Source organism: Camelus dromedarius, chromosome 28, assembly GCF_036321535.1.
Source record: "Camelus dromedarius isolate mCamDro1 chromosome 28, mCamDro1.pat, whole genome shotgun sequence".
Taxonomy (NCBI): Eukaryota; Metazoa; Chordata; class Mammalia; order Artiodactyla; family Camelidae; genus Camelus; species Camelus dromedarius.
In genome coordinates this window covers 1,299,208-1,317,488 of record NC_087463.1, presented here as the reverse complement: position 1 = coordinate 1,317,488, position 18,281 = coordinate 1,299,208, and positions in this window count along the sequence as shown.

The window sequence follows — 18,281 nt, the reverse complement described above, 5'->3', positions numbered from 1 at the left end:
TGGCTTTAACACACTCTTATCTCTCAGAACTGAGCATGTGGAGACATGTTCGTTCATCTAGCACCAAGGGAACCGGTTGCAGGAGAAACTTTTACTCTGGATTCTCAGGCTGTTTCCTAGTGCCGGTTGGAAGTTCCTGCAGTTTTCACTGTAAAACCGAGTTGGAGCTAGTACTTCCCCATATATATGTATGGACTAGAGTTTGCAACTGAAAAGAAACTTTCTGTTCCCAACAAGCTAGCTGCAGGACGGCTTTCACACACACTTATCTCTCAGAACTGACCATGTGGATAAACGTTCGTTCATCTAGCACCAAGGACACGTGTTGAAGGAGAAACTTTTTCTCTGGTTTCTCAGCCTGTTTCCTAGTGCCGTTTTGAAGTTACTGCAGTTTTCACTGTAAAACCGAGTTCGAGCTAGTACCTCCCCATATATATGTATGGAGTGGGGTTTGCAACTGAAAAGAAACTTTGTGTTCCCTTCAAGCTAGGTGAAGGGCGGCTTTCACACACACTTATCTCTCAGAACTGAGCATGTGGAGAGACGTTCGTTCATCTAGCACCAAAGGTACGGGTTGCAGGAGAAACTTTTACTCTGGTTTCTCAGTCTTTTTCCTACTGCCAGTTTGAAGTTCCTGCAGTTTTCACTGTAAAACCGAGTTGGAACTAGTAACTCCCCATATATATGTAAGGAGTGGAGTTTGCAACTGAAAAGAATCTTTGTGTTCCCTTCAAGCTAGGTGAAGGGCGGCTTTCACACACACTTACCTCTCAGAACCGAGCATGTGGAGAGAAGTTCATTCATCTAGCACCAAGAGAACGGGTTGCAGGAGAAACTTTTACTCTGGTTTCTCAGTCTGTTTCCTAGTGCCGGTTGGAATTTCCTGCAGTTTTTACTGTAAAACCGAGTTGGAACTAGTAACTCCCCATATATATGTATGGAGTGGAGTTTGAAACTGAAAACAAACTTTATGTTCCCAACAAGCTAGGTGAAGGACGGCTTTCACACACACTTGTCTCTCAGAACTGAGCATGTGGAGAGAAGTTCATTCATCTAGCACCAAGAGAACGGTTTGCAGGAGAAACTTTTACTCTGGTTTCTCAGTCTGTTTCCTACTGCCGGTTGGAAGTTCCTGCAGTTTTCACTGTAAAACCGAGTTGGAACTAGTTACCTCCCCTTGTATATGTATGGAGTGGAATTTGCAAGTGAAAAAAACTTTGTGTTCCCTTCAAACAGGGTGAAGGACGGCTTTCACACACACTTATCTCTCAGAACTGAGCATGTGGAGAGACGTTCGTTCATCTAGCACCAATGGAACGGATTGCATGAGAAACTTTTACTCTGGTTTCTCAGTCCTTTTCCTAGTGCCGGTTTGAAGTTCCTGCAGTTTTCACTGTAAAACCGAGTTGGAACTAGTTACCTCCCCATGTATATGTATGTAGTGGAGTTTGCACCTGAAAAGAAACTTTGTATTCCCAACAAGCTTGCTGAAGGACGGCTTTCACACAAACTTATCAATCAGAACAGAGCATGTGGAGAGATGTTCGTTCATCTAGCACCAAGGGAACGGGTTGCAGGAGAATCTTTTACTCTGGTTTCTCAGTCTGTTTCCTAGTGCCAGTTTGAAGTTCCTGCAGTTTTCACTGTAAAACCGAGTTGGAACTAGTACCTCCCCATATAAATGTATGGAGTGGAATTTGCAAGTGAAAAAAACTTTGTGTTCCCTTCAAACAGGGTGAAGGACGGCTTTCACACACACTTATCTCTCAGAACTGAGCATGTGGAGAGACGTTCGTTCATCTAGCACCAAGGGTACGGGTTGCAGGAGAAACTTTTACTCTGGATTCTCAGGCTGTTTCCTAGTGCCGGTTTGAAGTTACTGCAGTTTTCACTGTAAAACCGAGTTGGAGCTAGTACTTCCCCATATATATGTATGGACTAGAGTTTGCAACTGAAAAGAAACTTTCTGTTCCCAACAAGCTAGCTGCAGGACGGCTTTCACACACACTTATCTCTCAGAACTGACCATGTGGATAGACGTTCGTTCATCTAGCACCAAGGACACGTGTTGCAGGAGAAACTTTTACTCTGGTTTCTCAGTCTGTTTCCTAGTGCCGGTTTGAAGTTACTGCAGTTTTCACTGTGAAAACGAGTTTTAGCTAGTAACTCGCCTTATATATGTATGGAGTGGAGATTACAACTGAAAAGAAACTTTGTGTTCCCAACAAGCTAGGTGAATGATGGCTTTCACACACACTTATCTCTCAGAACTGAGCATGTGGAGACATGTTCGTTCATCTAGCACCAAGGGAACGGGTTGCAGGAGAAACTTTTACTCTGGATTCTCAGGCTGTTTCCTAGTGCCGGTTGGAAGTTCCTGCAGTTTTCACTGTAAAACCGAGTTGGAGCTAGTACTTCCCCATATATATGTATGGACTAGAGTTTGCAACTGAAAAGAAACTTTCTGTTCCCAACAAGCTAGCTGCAGGACGGCTTTCACACACACTTATCTCTCAGAACTGACCATGTGGATAGACGTTCGTTCACCTAGCACCAAGGGAACGGGTTGCAGGAGAAACTTTTACTCTGGTTTCTCAGTCTTTTTCCTAGTGCCGGTTGGAATTTCCTGCAGTTTTCACTGTAAAACCGTGTTCGAGCTAGTACCTCCCCATATATATGTATGGAGTGGAGTTTGCAACTGAAAAGAAACTTTGTGTTCCCTTCAAGCTAGGTGAATGACGGCTTTCACACACAGTTATCTCTCAGAACTGAGCATGTGTGGAGACGTTCGTTCATCTAGCACCAAGGGTACGGGTTGCAGGAGAAACTTTTACTCTGGTTTCTCAGTCTTTTTCCTACTGCCAGTTTGAAGTTCCTGCAGTTTTCACTGTAAAACCGAGTTGGAACTAGTAACTCCCCATATATATGTAAGGAGTGGAGTTTGCATCTGAAAAGAAACTTTGTGTTCCCTTCAAGCTAGGTGAAGGGCGGCTTTCACACACACTTATCTCTCAGAACTGAGCATGTGGAGAGACGTTCGTTCATCTAGCACCAATGGAACGGATTGCATGAGAAACTTTTACTCTGGTTTCTCAGTCCTTTTCCTAGTGCCGGTTTGAAGTTCCTGCAGTTTTCACTGTAAAACCGAGTTGGAACTAGTTACCTCCCCATGTATATGTATGGAGTGGAGTTTGCACCTGAAAAGAAACTTTGTATTCCCAACAAGCTTGCTGAAGGACGGCTTTCACACAAACTTATCAATCAGAACAGAGCATGTGGAGAGATGTTCGTTCATCTAGCACCAAGGGAACGGGTTGCAGGAGAATCTTTTACTCTGGTTTCTCAGTCTGTTTCCTAGTGCCAGTTTGAAGTTCCTGCAGTTTTCACTGTAAAACCGAGTTGGAACTAGTACCTCCCCAAATATATGTATGGAGTGGAGTATGCAAGTGAAAAAAACTTTGTGTTCCCTTCAAACAGGGTGAAGGACGGCTTTCACACACACTTATCTCTCAGAACTGAGCATGTGGAGAGACGTTCGTTCATCTAGCACCAAGGGTACGGGTTGCAGGAGAAACTTTTACTCTGGATTCTCAGGCTGTTTCCTAGTGCCGGTTTGAAGTTACTGCAGTTTTCACTGTAAAACCGAGTTGGAGCTAGTACTTCCCCTTATATATGTATGGACTAGAGTTTGCAACTGAAAAGAAACTTTCTGTTCCCAACAAGCTAGCTGCAGGACGGCTTTCACACACACTTATCTCTCAGAACTGACCATGTGGATAGACGTTCGTTCATCTAGCACCAAGGACACGTGATGCAGGAGAAACTTTTACTCTGGTTTCTCAGTCTGTTTCCTAGTGCCGGTTTGAAGTTACTGCAGTTTTCACTGTGAAAAAGAGTTTTAGCTAGTAACTCGCCTTATATATGTATGGAGTGGAGATTACAACTGAAAAGAAACTTTGTGTTCCCAACAAGCTAGGTGAAGGATGGCTTTCACACACACTTATCTCTCAGAACTGAGCATGTGGAGACATGTTCGTTCATCTAGCACCAAGGGAACGGGTTGCAGGAGAAACTTTTACTCTGGATTCTCAGGCTGTTTCCTAGTGCCGGTTGGAAGTTCCTGCAGTTTTCACTGTAAAACCGAGTTGGAGCTAGTACTTCCCCATATATATGTATGGACTAGAGTTTGCAACTGAAAAGAAACTTTCTGTTCCCAACAAGCTAGCTGCAGGACGGCTTTCACACACACTTATCTCTCAGAACTGACCATGTGGTTAGACGTTCGTTCATCTAGCACCAACGACACGTGTTGCAGGAGAAACTTTTTCTCTGGTTTCTCAGCCTGTTTCCTAGTGCCGGTTTGAAGTTACTGCAGTTTTCACTGTGAAAACGAGTTTTAGCTAGAAACTCGCCTTATATATGTATGGAGAGGAGATTACAACTGAAAAGAAACTTTGTGTTCCCAACAAGCTAGGTGAAGGACGGCTTTCACACACACTTGTCTCTCAGAACTGAGCATGTGGAGACATGTTCGTTCATCTAGCACCAAGGGAACGGGTTGCAGGAGAAACTTTTACTCTGGTTTCTCAGTCTGTTTCCTAGTGACGGTTGGAAGTTCATGCAGTTTTCACTATAAAACCGAGTTGGAACTAGTAGCTCCCCATATATATCTATGGAGTGGAGTTTGCAACTGAAAAGAAACTTTGTGTTCCCAACAAGCTAGGTGAAGGGCGGCTTTCACACACACTTGTCTCTCAGAACTGAGCATGTGGAGAGATGTTCGTTCATCTAGCACCAAGGGAACGAGTTGCAGGAGAAACTTTTACTCTGGTTTCTCAGTCTTTTTCCTAGTGCCGGTTGGAATTTCCTGCAGTTTTCACTGTAAAACCGTGTTCGAGCTAGTACCTCCCCATATATATGTATGGAGTGGTGTTTGCAACTGAAAAGAAACATTGTGTTCCCTTCAAGCTAGGTGAATGACGGCTTTCACACACACTTATCTCTCAGAACTGAGCATGTGTGGAGACGTTCGTTCATCTAGCACCAAGGGTACGGGTTGCAGGAGAAACTTTTACTCTGGTTTCTCAGTCTTTTTCCTACTGCCAGTTTGAAGTTCCTGCAGTTTTCACTGTAAAACCGAGTTGGAACTAGTAACTCCCCATATATATGTAAGGAGTGGAGTTTGCATCTGAAAAGAAACTTTGTGTTCCCTTCAAGCTAGGTGAAGGGCGGCTTTCACACACACTTATCTCTCAGAACTGAGCATGTGGAGAGACGTTCGTTCATCTAGCACCAATGGAACGGATTGCATGAGAAACTTTTACTCTGGTTTCTCAGTCCTTTTCCTAGTGCCGGTTTGAAGTTCCTGCAGTTTTCACTGTAAAACCGAGTTGGAACTAGTTACCTCCCCATGTATATGTATGGAGTGGAGTTTGCACCTGAAAAGAAACTTTGTATTCCCAACAAGCTTGCTGAAGGACGGCTTTCACACAAACTTATCAATCAGAACAGAGCTTGTGGAGAGATGTTCGTTCATCTAGCACCAAGGGAACGGGTTGCAGGAGAATCTTTTACTCTGGTTTCTCAGTCTGTTTCCTAGTGCCAGTTTGAAGTTCCTGCAGTTTTCACTGTAAAACCGAGTTGGAACTAGTACCTCCCCATATATATGTATGGAGTGGAGTTTGCAAGTGAAAAAAACTTTGTGTTCCCTTCAAACAGGGTGAAGGACGGCTTTCACACACACTTATCTCTCAGAACTGAGCATGTGGAGAGACGTTCGTTCATCTAGAACCAAGGGTACGGGTTGCAGGAGAAACTTTTACTCTAGATTCTCAGGCTGTTTCCTAGTGCCGGTTTGAAGTTACTGCAGTTTTCACTGTAAAACCGAGTTGGAGCTAGTACTTCCCCATATATATGTATGGACTAGAGTTTGCAACTGAAAAGAAACTTTCTGTTCCCATCAAGCTAGCTGCAGGACGGCTTTCACACACACTTATCTCTCAGAACTGACCATGTGGATAGACGTTCGTTCATCTAGCACCAAGGACACGTGTTGCAGGAGAAACTTTTACTCTGGTTTCTCAGTCTGTTTCCTAGTGCCGGTTTGAAGTTACTGCAGTTTTCACTGTGAAAACGAGTTTTAGCTAGTAACTCGCCTTATATATGTATGGAGTGGAGATTACAACTGAAAAGAAACTTTGTGTTCCCAACAAGCTAGGTGAAGGATGGCTTTCACACACACTTATCTCTCAGAACTGAGCATGTGGAGACATGTTCGTTCATCTAGCACCAAGGGAACGGGTTGCAGGAGAAACTTTTACTCTGGATTCTCAGGCTGTTTCCTAGTGCCGGTTGGAAGTTCCTGCAGTTTTCACTGTAAAACCGGGTTGGAGCTAGTACTTCCCCATATATATGTATGGACTAGAGTTTGCAACTGAAAAGAAACTTTCTGTTCCCAACAAGCTAGCTGCAGGACGGCTTTCACACACACTTATCTCTCAGAACTGACCATGTGGATAGACGTTCGTTCATCTAGCACCAAGGACACGTGTTGCAGGAGAAACTTTTTCTCTGGTTTCTCAGCCTGTTTCCTAGTGCCGGTTTGAAGTTACTGCAGTTTTCACTGTGAAAACGAGTTTTAGCTAGTAACTCGCCTTATATATGTATGGAGAGGAGATTACAACTGAAAAGAAACTTTGTGTTCCCAACAAGCTAGGTGAAGGACGGCTTTCACACACACTTGTCTCTCAGAACTGAGCATGTGGAGACATGTTCGTTCAACTAGCACCAAGGGAACGGGTTGCAGGAGAAACTTTTACTCTGGTTTCTCAGTCTGTTTCCTAGTGACGGTTGGAAGTTCATGCAGTTTTCACTATAAAACTGAGTTGGAACTAGTAGCTCCCCATATATATCTATGGAGTGGAGTTTGCAACTTAAAAGAAACTTTGTGTTCCCAACAAGCTAGGTGAAGGGCGGCTTTCACACACACTTGTCTCTCAGAACTGAGCATGTGGAGAGATGTTCGTTCATCTAGCACCAAGGGAACGAGTTGCAGGAGAAACTTTTACTCTGGTTTCTCAGTCTTTTTCCTAGTGCCGGTTGGAATTTCCTGCAGTTTTCACTGTAAAACCATGTTCGAGCTAGTACCTCCCCATATATATGTATGGAGTGGAGTTTGCAACTGAAAAGAAACTTTGTGTTCCCTTCAAGCTAGGTGAATGACGGCTTTCACACACACTTATCTCTCAGAACTGAGCATGTGGGGAGACGTTCGTTCATCTAGCACCAAGGGTACGGGTTGCAGGAGAAACTTTTACTCTGGTTTCTCAGTCTTATTCCTACTGCCAGTTTGAAGTTCCTGCAGTTTTCACTGTAAAACCGAGTTGGAACTAGTAACTCCCCATATATATGTAAGGAGTGGAGTTTGCATCTGAAAAGAAACTTTGTGTTCCCTTCAAGCTAGGTGAAGGGCGGCTTTCACACACACTTATCTCTCAGAACTGAGCATGTGGAGAGACGTTCGTTCATCTAGCACCAATGGAACGGATTGCATGAGAAACTTTTACTCTGGTTTCTCAGTCCTTTTCCTAGTGCCGGTTTGAAGTTCCTGCAGTTTTCACTGTAAAACCGAGTTGGAACTAGTTACCTCCCCATGTATATGTATGGAGTGGAGTTTGCACCTGAAAAGAAACTTTGTATTCCCAACAAGCTTGCTGAAGGACGGCTTTCACACAAAATTATCAATCAGAACAGAGCATGTGGAGAGATGTTCGTTCATCTAGCACCAAGGGAACGGGTTGCAGGAGAATCTTTTACTCTGGTTTCTCAGTCTGTTTCCTAGTGCCAGTTTGAAGTTCCTGCAGTTTTCACTGTAAAACCGAGTTGGAACTATTACCTCCCCATATATATGTATGGAGTGGAGTTTGCAAGTGAAAAAAACTTTGTGTTCCCTTCAAACAGGGTGAAGGACGGCTTTCACACACACTTATCTCTCAGAACTGAGCATGTGGAGAGACGTTCGTTCATCTAGCACCAAGGGTACGGGTTGCAGGAGAAACTTTTACTCTGGATTCTCAGGCTGTTTCCTAGTGCAGGTTTGAAGTTACTGCAGTTTTCACTGTAAAACCGAGTTGGAGCTAGTACTTCCCCATATATATGTATGGACTAGAGTTTGCAACTGAAAAGAAACTTTCTGTTCCCAACAAGCTAGCTGCAGGACGGCTTTCACACACACTTATCTCTCAGAACTGACCATGTGGATAGACGTTCGTTCATCTAGCACCAAGGGAACGGGTTGCAGGAGAAACTTTTACTCTGGTTTCTCAGTCTGTTTCCTAGTGACGGTTGGAAGTTCATGCAGTTTTCACTATAAAACCGAGTTGGAACTAGTAGCTCCCCATATATATCTATGGAGTGGAGTTTGCAACTGAAAAGAAACTTTGTGTTCCCAACAAGCTAGGTGAAGGGCGGCTTTCACACACACTTGTCTCTCAGAACTGAGCATGTGGAGAGATGTTCGTTCATCTAGCACCAAGGGAACGAGTTGCAGGAGAAACTTTTACTCTGGTTTCTCAGTCTTTTTCCTAGTGCCGGTTGGAATTTCCTGCAGTTTTCACTGTAAAACCGTGTTCGAGCTAGTACCTCCCCATATATATGTATGGAGTGGAGTTTGCAACTGAAAAGAAACTTTGTGTTCCCTTCAAGCTAGGTGAATGACGGCTTTCACACACACTTATCTCTCAGAACTGAGCATGTGGGGAGACGTTCGTTCATCTAGCACCAAGGGTACGGGTTGCAGGAGAAACTTTTACTCTGGTTTCTCAGTCTTATTCCTACTGCCAGTTTGAAGTTCCTGCAGTTTTCACTGTAAAACCGAGTTGGAACTAGTAACTCCCCATATATATGTAAGGAGTGGAGTTTGCATCTGAAAAGAAACTTTGTGTTCCCTTCAAGCTAGGTGAAGGGCGGCTTTCACACACACTTATCTCTCAGAACTGAGCATGTGGAGAGACGTTCGTTCATCTAGCACCAATGGAACGGATTGCATGAGAAACTTTTACTCTGGTTTCTCAGTCCTTTTCCTAGTGCCGGTTTGAAGTTCCTGCAGTTTTCACTGTAAAACCGAGTTGGAACTAGTTACCTCCCCATGTATATGTATGGAGTGGAGTTTGCACCTGAAAAGAAACTTTGTATTCCCAACAAGCTTGCTGAAGGACGGCTTTCACACAAAATTATCAATCAGAACAGAGCATGTGGAGAGATGTTCGTTCATCTAGCACCAAGGGAACGGGTTGCAGGAGAATCTTTTACTCTGGTTTCTCAGTCTGTTTCCTAGTGCCAGTTTGAAGTTCCTGCAGTTTTCACTGTAAAACCGAGTTGGAACTAGTACCTCCCCATATATATGTATGGAGTGGAGTTTGCAAGTGAAAAAAACTTTGTGTTCCCTTCAAACAGGGTGAAGGACGGCTTTCACACACACTTATCTCTCAGAACTGAGCATGTGGAGAGACGTTCGTTCATCTAGCACCAAGGGTACGGGTTGCAGGAGAAACTTTTACTCTGGATTCTCAGGCTGTTTCCTAGTGCCGGTTTGAAGTTACTGCAGTTTTCACTGTAAAACCGAGTTGGAGCTAGTACTTCCCCATATATATGTATGGACTAGAGTTTGCAACTGAAAAGAAACTTTCTGTTCCCAACAAGCTAGCTGCAGGACGGCTTTCACACACACTTATCTCTCAGAACTGACCATGTGGATAGACGTTCGTTCATCTAGCACCAAGGACACGTGTTGCAGGAGAAACTTTTACTCTGGTTTCTCAGTCTGTTTCCTAGTGCCGGTTTGAAGTTACTGCAGTTTTCACTGTGAAAACGAGTTTTAGCTAGTAACTCGCCTTATATATGTATGGAGTGGAGATTACAACTGAAAAGAAACTTTGTGTTCCCAACAAGCTAGGTGAAGGATGGCTTTCACACACACTTATCTCTCAGAACTGAGCATGTGGAGACATGTTCGTTCATCTAGCACCAAGGGAACGGGTTGCAGGAGAAACTTTTACTCTGGATTCTCAGGCTGTTTCCTAGTGCCGGTTGGAAGTTCCTGCAGTTTTCACTGTAAAACCGAGTTGGAGCTAGTACTTCCCCATATATATGTATGGACTAGAGTTTGCAACTGAAAAGAAACTTTCTGTTCCCAACAAGCTAGCTGCAGGACGGCTTTCACACACACTTATCTCTCAGAACTGACCATGTGGTTAGACGTTCGTTCATCTAGCACCAACGACACGTGTTGCAGGAGAAACTTTTTCTCTGGTTTCTCAGCCTGTTTCCTAGTGCCGGTTTGAAGTTACTGCAGTTTTCACTGTGAAAACGAGTTTTAGCTAGAAACTCGCCTTATATATGTATGGAGAGGAGATTACAACTGAAAAGAAACTTTGTGTTCCCAACAAGCTAGGTGAAGGACGGCTTTCACACACACTTGTCTCTCAGAACTGAGCATGTGGAGACATGTTCGTTCATCTAGCACCAAGGGAACGGGTTGCAGGAGAAACTTTTACTCTGGTTTCTCAGTCTGTTTCCTAGTGACGGTTGGAAGTTCATGCAGTTTTCACTATAAAACCGAGTTGGAACTAGTAGCTCCCCATATATATCTATGGAGTGGAGTTTGCAACTGAAAAGAAACTTTGTGTTCCCAACAAGCTAGGTGAAGGGCGGCTTTCACACACACTTGTCTCTCAGAACTGAGCATGTGGAGAGATGTTCGTTCATCTAGCACCAAGGGAACGAGTTGCAGGAGAAACTTTTACTCTGGTTTCTCAGTCTTTTTCCTAGTGCCGGTTGGAATTTCCTGCAGTTTTCACTGTAAAACCGTGTTCGAGCTAGTACCTCCCCATATATATGTATGGAGTGGTGTTTGCAACTGAAAAGAAACATTGTGTTCCCTTCAAGCTAGGTGAATGACGGCTTTCACACACACTTATCTCTCAGAACTGAGCATGTGTGGAGACGTTCGTTCATCTAGCACCAAGGGTACGGGTTGCAGGAGAAACTTTTACTCTGGTTTCTCAGTCTTTTTCCTACTGCCAGTTTGAAGTTCCTGCAGTTTTCACTGTAAAACCGAGTTGGAACTAGTAACTCCCCATATATATGTAAGGAGTGGAGTTTGCATCTGAAAAGAAACTTTGTGTTCCCTTCAAGCTAGGTGAAGGGCGGCTTTCACACACACTTATCTCTCAGAACTGAGCATGTGGAGAGACGTTCGTTCATCTAGCACCAATGGAACGGATTGCATGAGAAACTTTTACTCTGGTTTCTCAGTCCTTTTCCTAGTGCCGGTTTGAAGTTCCTGCAGTTTTCACTGTAAAACCGAGTTGGAACTAGTTACCTCCCCATGTATATGTATGGAGTGGAGTTTGCACCTGAAAAGAAACTTTGTATTCCCAACAAGCTTGCTGAAGGACGGCTTTCACACAAACTTATCAATCAGAACAGAGCTTGTGGAGAGATGTTCGTTCATCTAGCACCAAGGGAACGGGTTGCAGGAGAATCTTTTACTCTGGTTTCTCAGTCTGTTTCCTAGTGCCAGTTTGAAGTTCCTGCAGTTTTCACTGTAAAACCGAGTTGGAACTAGTACCTCCCCATATATATGTATGGAGTGGAGTTTGCAAGTGAAAAAAACTTTGTGTTCCCTTCAAACAGGGTGAAGGACGGCTTTCACACACACTTATCTCTCAGAACTGAGCATGTGGAGAGACGTTCGTTCATCTAGCACCAAGGGTACGGGTTGCAGGAGAAACTTTTACTCTGGATTCTCAGGCTGTTTCCTAGTGCCGGTTTGAAGTTACTGCAGTTTTCACTGTAAAACCGAGTTGGAGCTAGTACTTCCCCATATATATGTATGGACTAGAGTTTGCAACTGAAAAGAAACTTTCTGTTCCCATCAAGCTAGCTGCAGGACGGCTTTCACACACACTTATCTCTCAGAACTGACCATGTGGATAGACGTTCGTTCATCTAGCACCAAGGACACGTGTTGCAGGAGAAACTTTTACTCTGGTTTCTCAGTCTGTTTCCTAGTGCCGGTTTGAAGTTACTGCAGTTTTCACTGTGAAAACGAGTTTTAGCTAGTAACTCGCCTTATATATGTATGGAGTGGAGATTACAACTGAAAAGAAACTTTGTGTTCCCAACAAGCTAGGTGAAGGATGGCTTTCACACACACTTATCTCTCAGAACTGAGCATGTGGAGACATGTTCGTTCATCTAGCACCAAGGGAACGGGTTGCAGGAGAAACTTTTACTCTGGATTCTCAGGCTGTTTCCTAGTGCCGGTTGGAAGTTCCTGCAGTTTTCACTGTAAAACCGGGTTGGAGCTAGTACTTCCCCATATATATGTATGGACTAGAGTTTGCAACTGAAAAGAAACTTTCTGTTCCCAACAAGCTAGCTGCAGGACGGCTTTCACACACACTTATCTCTCAGAACTGACCATGTGGATAGACGTTCGTTCATCTAGCACCAAGGACACGTGTTGCAGGAGAAACTTTTTCTCTGGTTTCTCAGCCTGTTTCCTAGTGCCGGTTTGAAGTTACTGCAGTTTTCACTGTGAAAACGAGTTTTAGCTAGTAACTCGCCTTATATATGTATGGAGAGGAGATTACAACTGAAAAGAAACTTTGTGTTCCCAACAAGCTAGGTGAAGGACGGCTTTCACACACACTTATCTCTCAGAACTGAGCATGTGGAGACATGTTCGTTCAACTAGCACCAAGGGAACGGGTTGCAGGAGAAACTTTTACTCTGGTTTCTCAGTCTGTTTCCTAGTGACGGTTGGAAGTTCATGCAGTTTTCACTATAAAACTGAGTTGGAACTAGTAGCTCCCCATATATATCTATGGAGTGGAGTTTGCAACTTAAAAGAAACTTTGTGTTCCCAACAAGCTAGGTGAAGGGCGGCTTTCACACACACTTGTCTCTCAGAACTGAGCATGTGGAGAGATGTTCGTTCATCTAGCACCAAGGGAACGAGTTGCAGGAGAAACTTTTACTCTGGTTTCTCAGTCTTTTTCCTAGTGCCGGTTGGAATTTCCTGCAGTTTTCACTGTAAAACCATGTTCGAGCTAGTACCTCCCCATATATATGTATGGAGTGGAGTTTGCAACTGAAAAGAAACTTTGTGTTCCCTTCAAGCTAGGTGAATGACGGCTTTCACACACACTTATCTCTCAGAACTGAGCATGTGGGGAGACGTTCGTTCATCTAGCACCAAGGGTACGGGTTGCAGGAGAAACTTTTACTCTGGTTTCTCAGTCTTATTCCTACTGCCAGTTTGAAGTTCCTGCAGTTTTCACTGTAAAACCGAGTTGGAACTAGTAACTCCCCATATATATGTAAGGAGTGGAGTTTGCATCTGAAAAGAAACTTTGTGTTCCCTTCAAGCTAGGTGAAGGGCGGCTTTCACACACACTTATCTCTCAGAACTGAGCATGTGGAGAGACGTTCGTTCATCTAGCACCAATGGAACGGATTGCATGAGAAACTTTTACTCTGGTTTCTCAGTCCTTTTCCTAGTGCCGGTTTGAAGTTCCTGCAGTTTTCACTGTAAAACCGAGTTGGAACTAGTTACCTCCCCATGTATATGTATGGAGTGGAGTTTGCACCTGAAAAGAAACTTTGTATTCCCAACAAGCTTGCTGAAGGACGGCTTTCACACAAAATTATCAATCAGAACAGAGCATGTGGAGAGATGTTCGTTCATCTAGCACCAAGGGAACGGGTTGCAGGAGAATCTTTTACTCTGGTTTCTCAGTCTGTTTCCTAGTGCCAGTTTGAAGTTCCTGCAGTTTTCACTGTAAAACCGAGTTGGAACTATTACCTCCCCATATATATGTATGGAGTGGAGTTTGCAAGTGAAAAAAACTTTGTGTTCACTTCAAACAGGGTGAAGGACGGCTTTCACACACACTTATCTCTCAGAACTGAGCATGTGGAGAGACGTTCGTTCATCTAGCACCAAGGGTACGGGTTGCAGGAGAAACTTTTACTCTGGATTCTCAGGCTGTTTCCTAGTGCAGGTTTGAAGTTACTGCAGTTTTCACTGTAAAACCGAGTTGGAGCTAGTACTTCCCCATATATATGTATGGACTAGAGTTTGCAACTGAAAAGAAACTTTCTGTTCCCAACAAGCTAGCTGCAGGACGGCTTTCACACACACTTATCTCTCAGAACTGACCATGTGGATAGACGTTCGTTCATCTAGCACCAAGGACACGTGTTGCAGGAGAAACTTTTACTCTGGTTTCTCAGTCTGTTTCCTAGTGCCGGTTTGAAGTTACTGCAGTTTTCACTGTGAAAACGAGTTTTAGCTAGTAACTCGCCTTATATATGTATGGAGTGGAGATTACAACTGAAAAGAAACTTTGTGTTCCCAACAAGCTAGGTGAAGGATGGCTTTCATACACACTTATCTATCAGAACTGAGCATGTGGAGACATGTTCGTTCATCTAGCACCAAGGGAACGGGTTGCAGGAGAAACTTTTACTCTGGTTTCTCAGTCTGTTTCCTAGTGACGGTTGGAAGTTCATGCAGTTTTCACTATAAAACCGAGTTGGAACTAGTAGCTCCCCATATATATCTATGGAGTGGAGTTTGCAACTGAAAAGAAACTTTGTGTTCCCAACAAGCTAGGTGAAGGGCGGCTTTCACACACACTTGTCTCTCAGAACTGAGCATGTGGAGAGATGTTCGTTCATCTAGCACCAAGGGAACGAGTTGCAGGAGAAACTTTTACTCTGGTTTCTCAGTCTTTTTCCTAGTGCCGGTTGGAATTTCCTGCAGTTTTCACTGTAAAACCGTGTTCGAGCTAGTACCTCCCCATATATATGTATGGAGTGGAGTTTGCAACTGAAAAGAAACTTTGTGTTCCCTTCAAGCTAGGTGAATGACGGCTTTCACACACACTTATCTCTCAGAACTGAGCATGTGGGGAGACGTTCGTTCATCTAGCACCAAGGGTACGGGTTGCAGGAGAAACTTTTACTCTGGTTTCTCAGTCTTATTCCTACTGCCAGTTTGAAGTTCCTGCAGTTTTCACTGTAAAACCGAGTTGGAACTAGTAACTCCCCATATATATGTAAGGAGTGGAGTTTGCATCTGAAAAGAAACTTTGTGTTCCCTTCAAGCTAGGTGAAGGGCGGCTTTCACACACACTTATCTCTCAGAACTGAGCATGTGGAGAGACGTTCGTTCATCTAGCACCAATGGAACGGATTGCATGAGAAACTTTTACTCTGGTTTCTCAGTCCTTTTCCTAGTGCCGGTTGGAATTTCCTGCAGTTTTCACTGTAAAACCGTGTTCGAGCTAGTACCTCCCCATATATATGTATGGAGTGGAGTTTGCACCTGAAAAGAAACTTTGTATTCCCAACAAGCTTGCTGAAGGACGGCTTTCACACAAAATTATCAATCAGAACAGAGCATGTGGAGAGATGTTCGTTCATCTAGCACCAAGGGAACGAGTTGCAGGAGAATCTTTTACTCTGGTTTCTCAGTCTGTTTCCTAGTGCCAGTTTGAAGTTCCTGCAGTTTTCACTGTAAAACCGAGTTGGAACTAGTACCTCCCCATATATATGTATGGAGTGGAGTTTGCAAGTGAAAAAAACTTTGTGTTCCCTTCAAACAGGGTGAAGGACGGCTTTCACACACACTTATCTCTCAGAACTGAGCATGTGGAGAGACGTTCGTTCATCTAGCACCAAGGGTACGGGTTGCAGGAGAAACTTTTACTCTGGATTCTCAGGCTGTTTCCTAGTGCCGGTTTGAAGTTACTGCAGTTTTCACTGTAAAACCGAGTTGGAGCTAGTACTTCCCCATATATATGTATGGACTAGAGTTTGCAACTGAAAAGAAACTTTCTGTTCCCAACAAGCTAGCTGCAGGACGGCTTTCACACACACTTATCTCTCAGAACTGACCATGTGGATAGACGTTCGTTCATCTAGCACCAAGGACACGTGTTGCAGGAGAAACTTTTACTCTGGTTTCTCAGTCTGTTTCCTAGTGCCGGTTTGAAGTTACTGCAGTTTTCACTGTGAAAACGAGTTTTAGCTAGTAACTCGCCTTATATATGTATGGAGTGGAGATTACAACTGAAAAGAAACTTTGTGTTCCCAACAAGCTAGGTGAAGGATGGCTTTCACACACACTTATCTCTCAGAACTGAGCATGTGGAGACATGTTCGTTCATCTAGCACCAAGGGAACGGGTTGCAGGAGAAACTTTTACTCTGGTTTCTCAGTCTGTTTCCTAGTGACGGTTGGAAGTTCATGCAGTTTTCACTATAAAACCGAGTTGGAACTAGTAGCTCCCCATATATATCTATGGAGTGGAGTTTGCAACTGAAAAGAAACTTTGTGTTCCCAACAAGCTAGGTGAAGGGCGGCTTTCACACACACTTGTCTCTCAGAACTGAGCATGTGGAGAGATGTTCGTTCATCTAGCACCAAGGGAACGAGTTGCAGGAGAAACTTTTACTCTGGTTTCTCAGTCTTTTTCCTAGTGCCGGTTGGAATTTCCTGCAGTTTTCTCTGTAAAACCGTATTCGAGCTAGTACCTCCCCATATATATGTATGGAGTGGAGTTTGCAACTGAAAAGAAACTTTGTGTTCCCTTCAAGCTAGGTGAATGACGGCTTTCACACACACTTATCTCTCAGAACTGAGCATGTGTGGAGACGTTCGTTCATCTAGCACCAAGGGTACGGGTTGCAGGAGAAACTTTTACTCTGGTTTCTCAGTCTTTTTCCTACTGCCAGTTTGAAGTTCCTGCAGTTTCTCTGTAAAACCGAGTTGGAACTAGTAATTCCCCATATATATGTAAGGAGTGGAGTTTGCATCTGAAAAGAAACTTTGTGTTCCCTTCAAGCTAGGTGAAGGGCAGCTTTCACACACACTTATCTCTCAGAACTGAGCATGTGGAGAGACGTTCGTTCATCTAGCACCAATGGAACGGATTGCATGAGAAACTTTTACTCTGGTTTCTCAGTCCTTTTCCTAGTGCCGGTTTGAAGTTCCTGCAGTTTTCACTGTAAAACCGAGTTGGAACTAGTTACCTCCCCATGTATATGTATGGAGTGGAGTTTGCACCTGAAAAGAAACTTTGTATTCCCAACAAGCTTGCTGAAGGACGGCTTTCACACAAACTTATCAATCAGAACAGAGCATGTGGAGAGATGTTCGTTCATCTAGCACCAAGGGAACGGGTTGCAGGAGAATCTTTTACTCTGGTTTCTCAGTCTGTTTCCTAGTGCCAGTTTGAAGTTCCTGCAGTTTTCACTGTAAAACCGAGTTGGAACTAGTACCTCCCCATATATATGTATGGAGTGGAGTTTGCAAGTGAAAAAAACTTTGTGTTCCCTTCAAACAGGGTGAAGGACGGCTTTCACACACACTTATCTCTCAGAACTGAGCATGTGGAGAGACGTTCGTTCATCTAGCCCCAAGGGTACGGGTTGCAGGAGAAACTTTTACTCTGGATTCTCAGGCTGTTTCCTAGTGCCGGTTTGAAGTTACTGCAGTTTTCACTGTAAAACCGAGTTGGAGCTAGTACTTCCCCATATATATGTATGGACTAGAGTTTGCAACTGAAAAGAAACTTTCTGTTCCCAACAAGCTAGCTGCAGGACGGCTTTCACACACACTTATCTCTCAGAACTGACCATGTGGATAGACGTTCGTTCATCTAGCACCAAGGACACGTGATGCAGGAGAAACTTTTACTCTGGTTTCTCAGTCTGTTTCCTAGTGCCGGTTTGAAGTTACTGCAGTTTTCACTGTGAAAACGAGTTTTAGCTAGTAACTCGCCTTATATATGTATGGAGTGGAGATTACAACTGAAAAGAAACTTTGTGTTCCCAACAAGCTAGGTGAAGAATGGCTTTCACACACACTTATCTCTCAGAACTGAGCATGTGGAGACATGTTCGTTCATCTAGCACCAAGGGTACGGGTTGCAGGAGAAACTTTTACTCTGGATTCTCAGGCTGTTTCCTAGTGCCGGTTGGAAGTTCCTGCAGTTTTCACTGTAAAACCGAGTTGGAGCTAGTACTTCCCCATATATATGTATGGACTAGAGTTTGCAACTGAAAAGAAACTTTCTGTTCCCAACAAGCTAGCTGCAGGACGGCTTTAACACACACTTATCTCTCAGAACTGACCATGTGGATAGACGTTCGTTCATCTAGCACCAAGGACACGTGTTGCAGGAGAAACTTTTTCTCTGGTTTCTC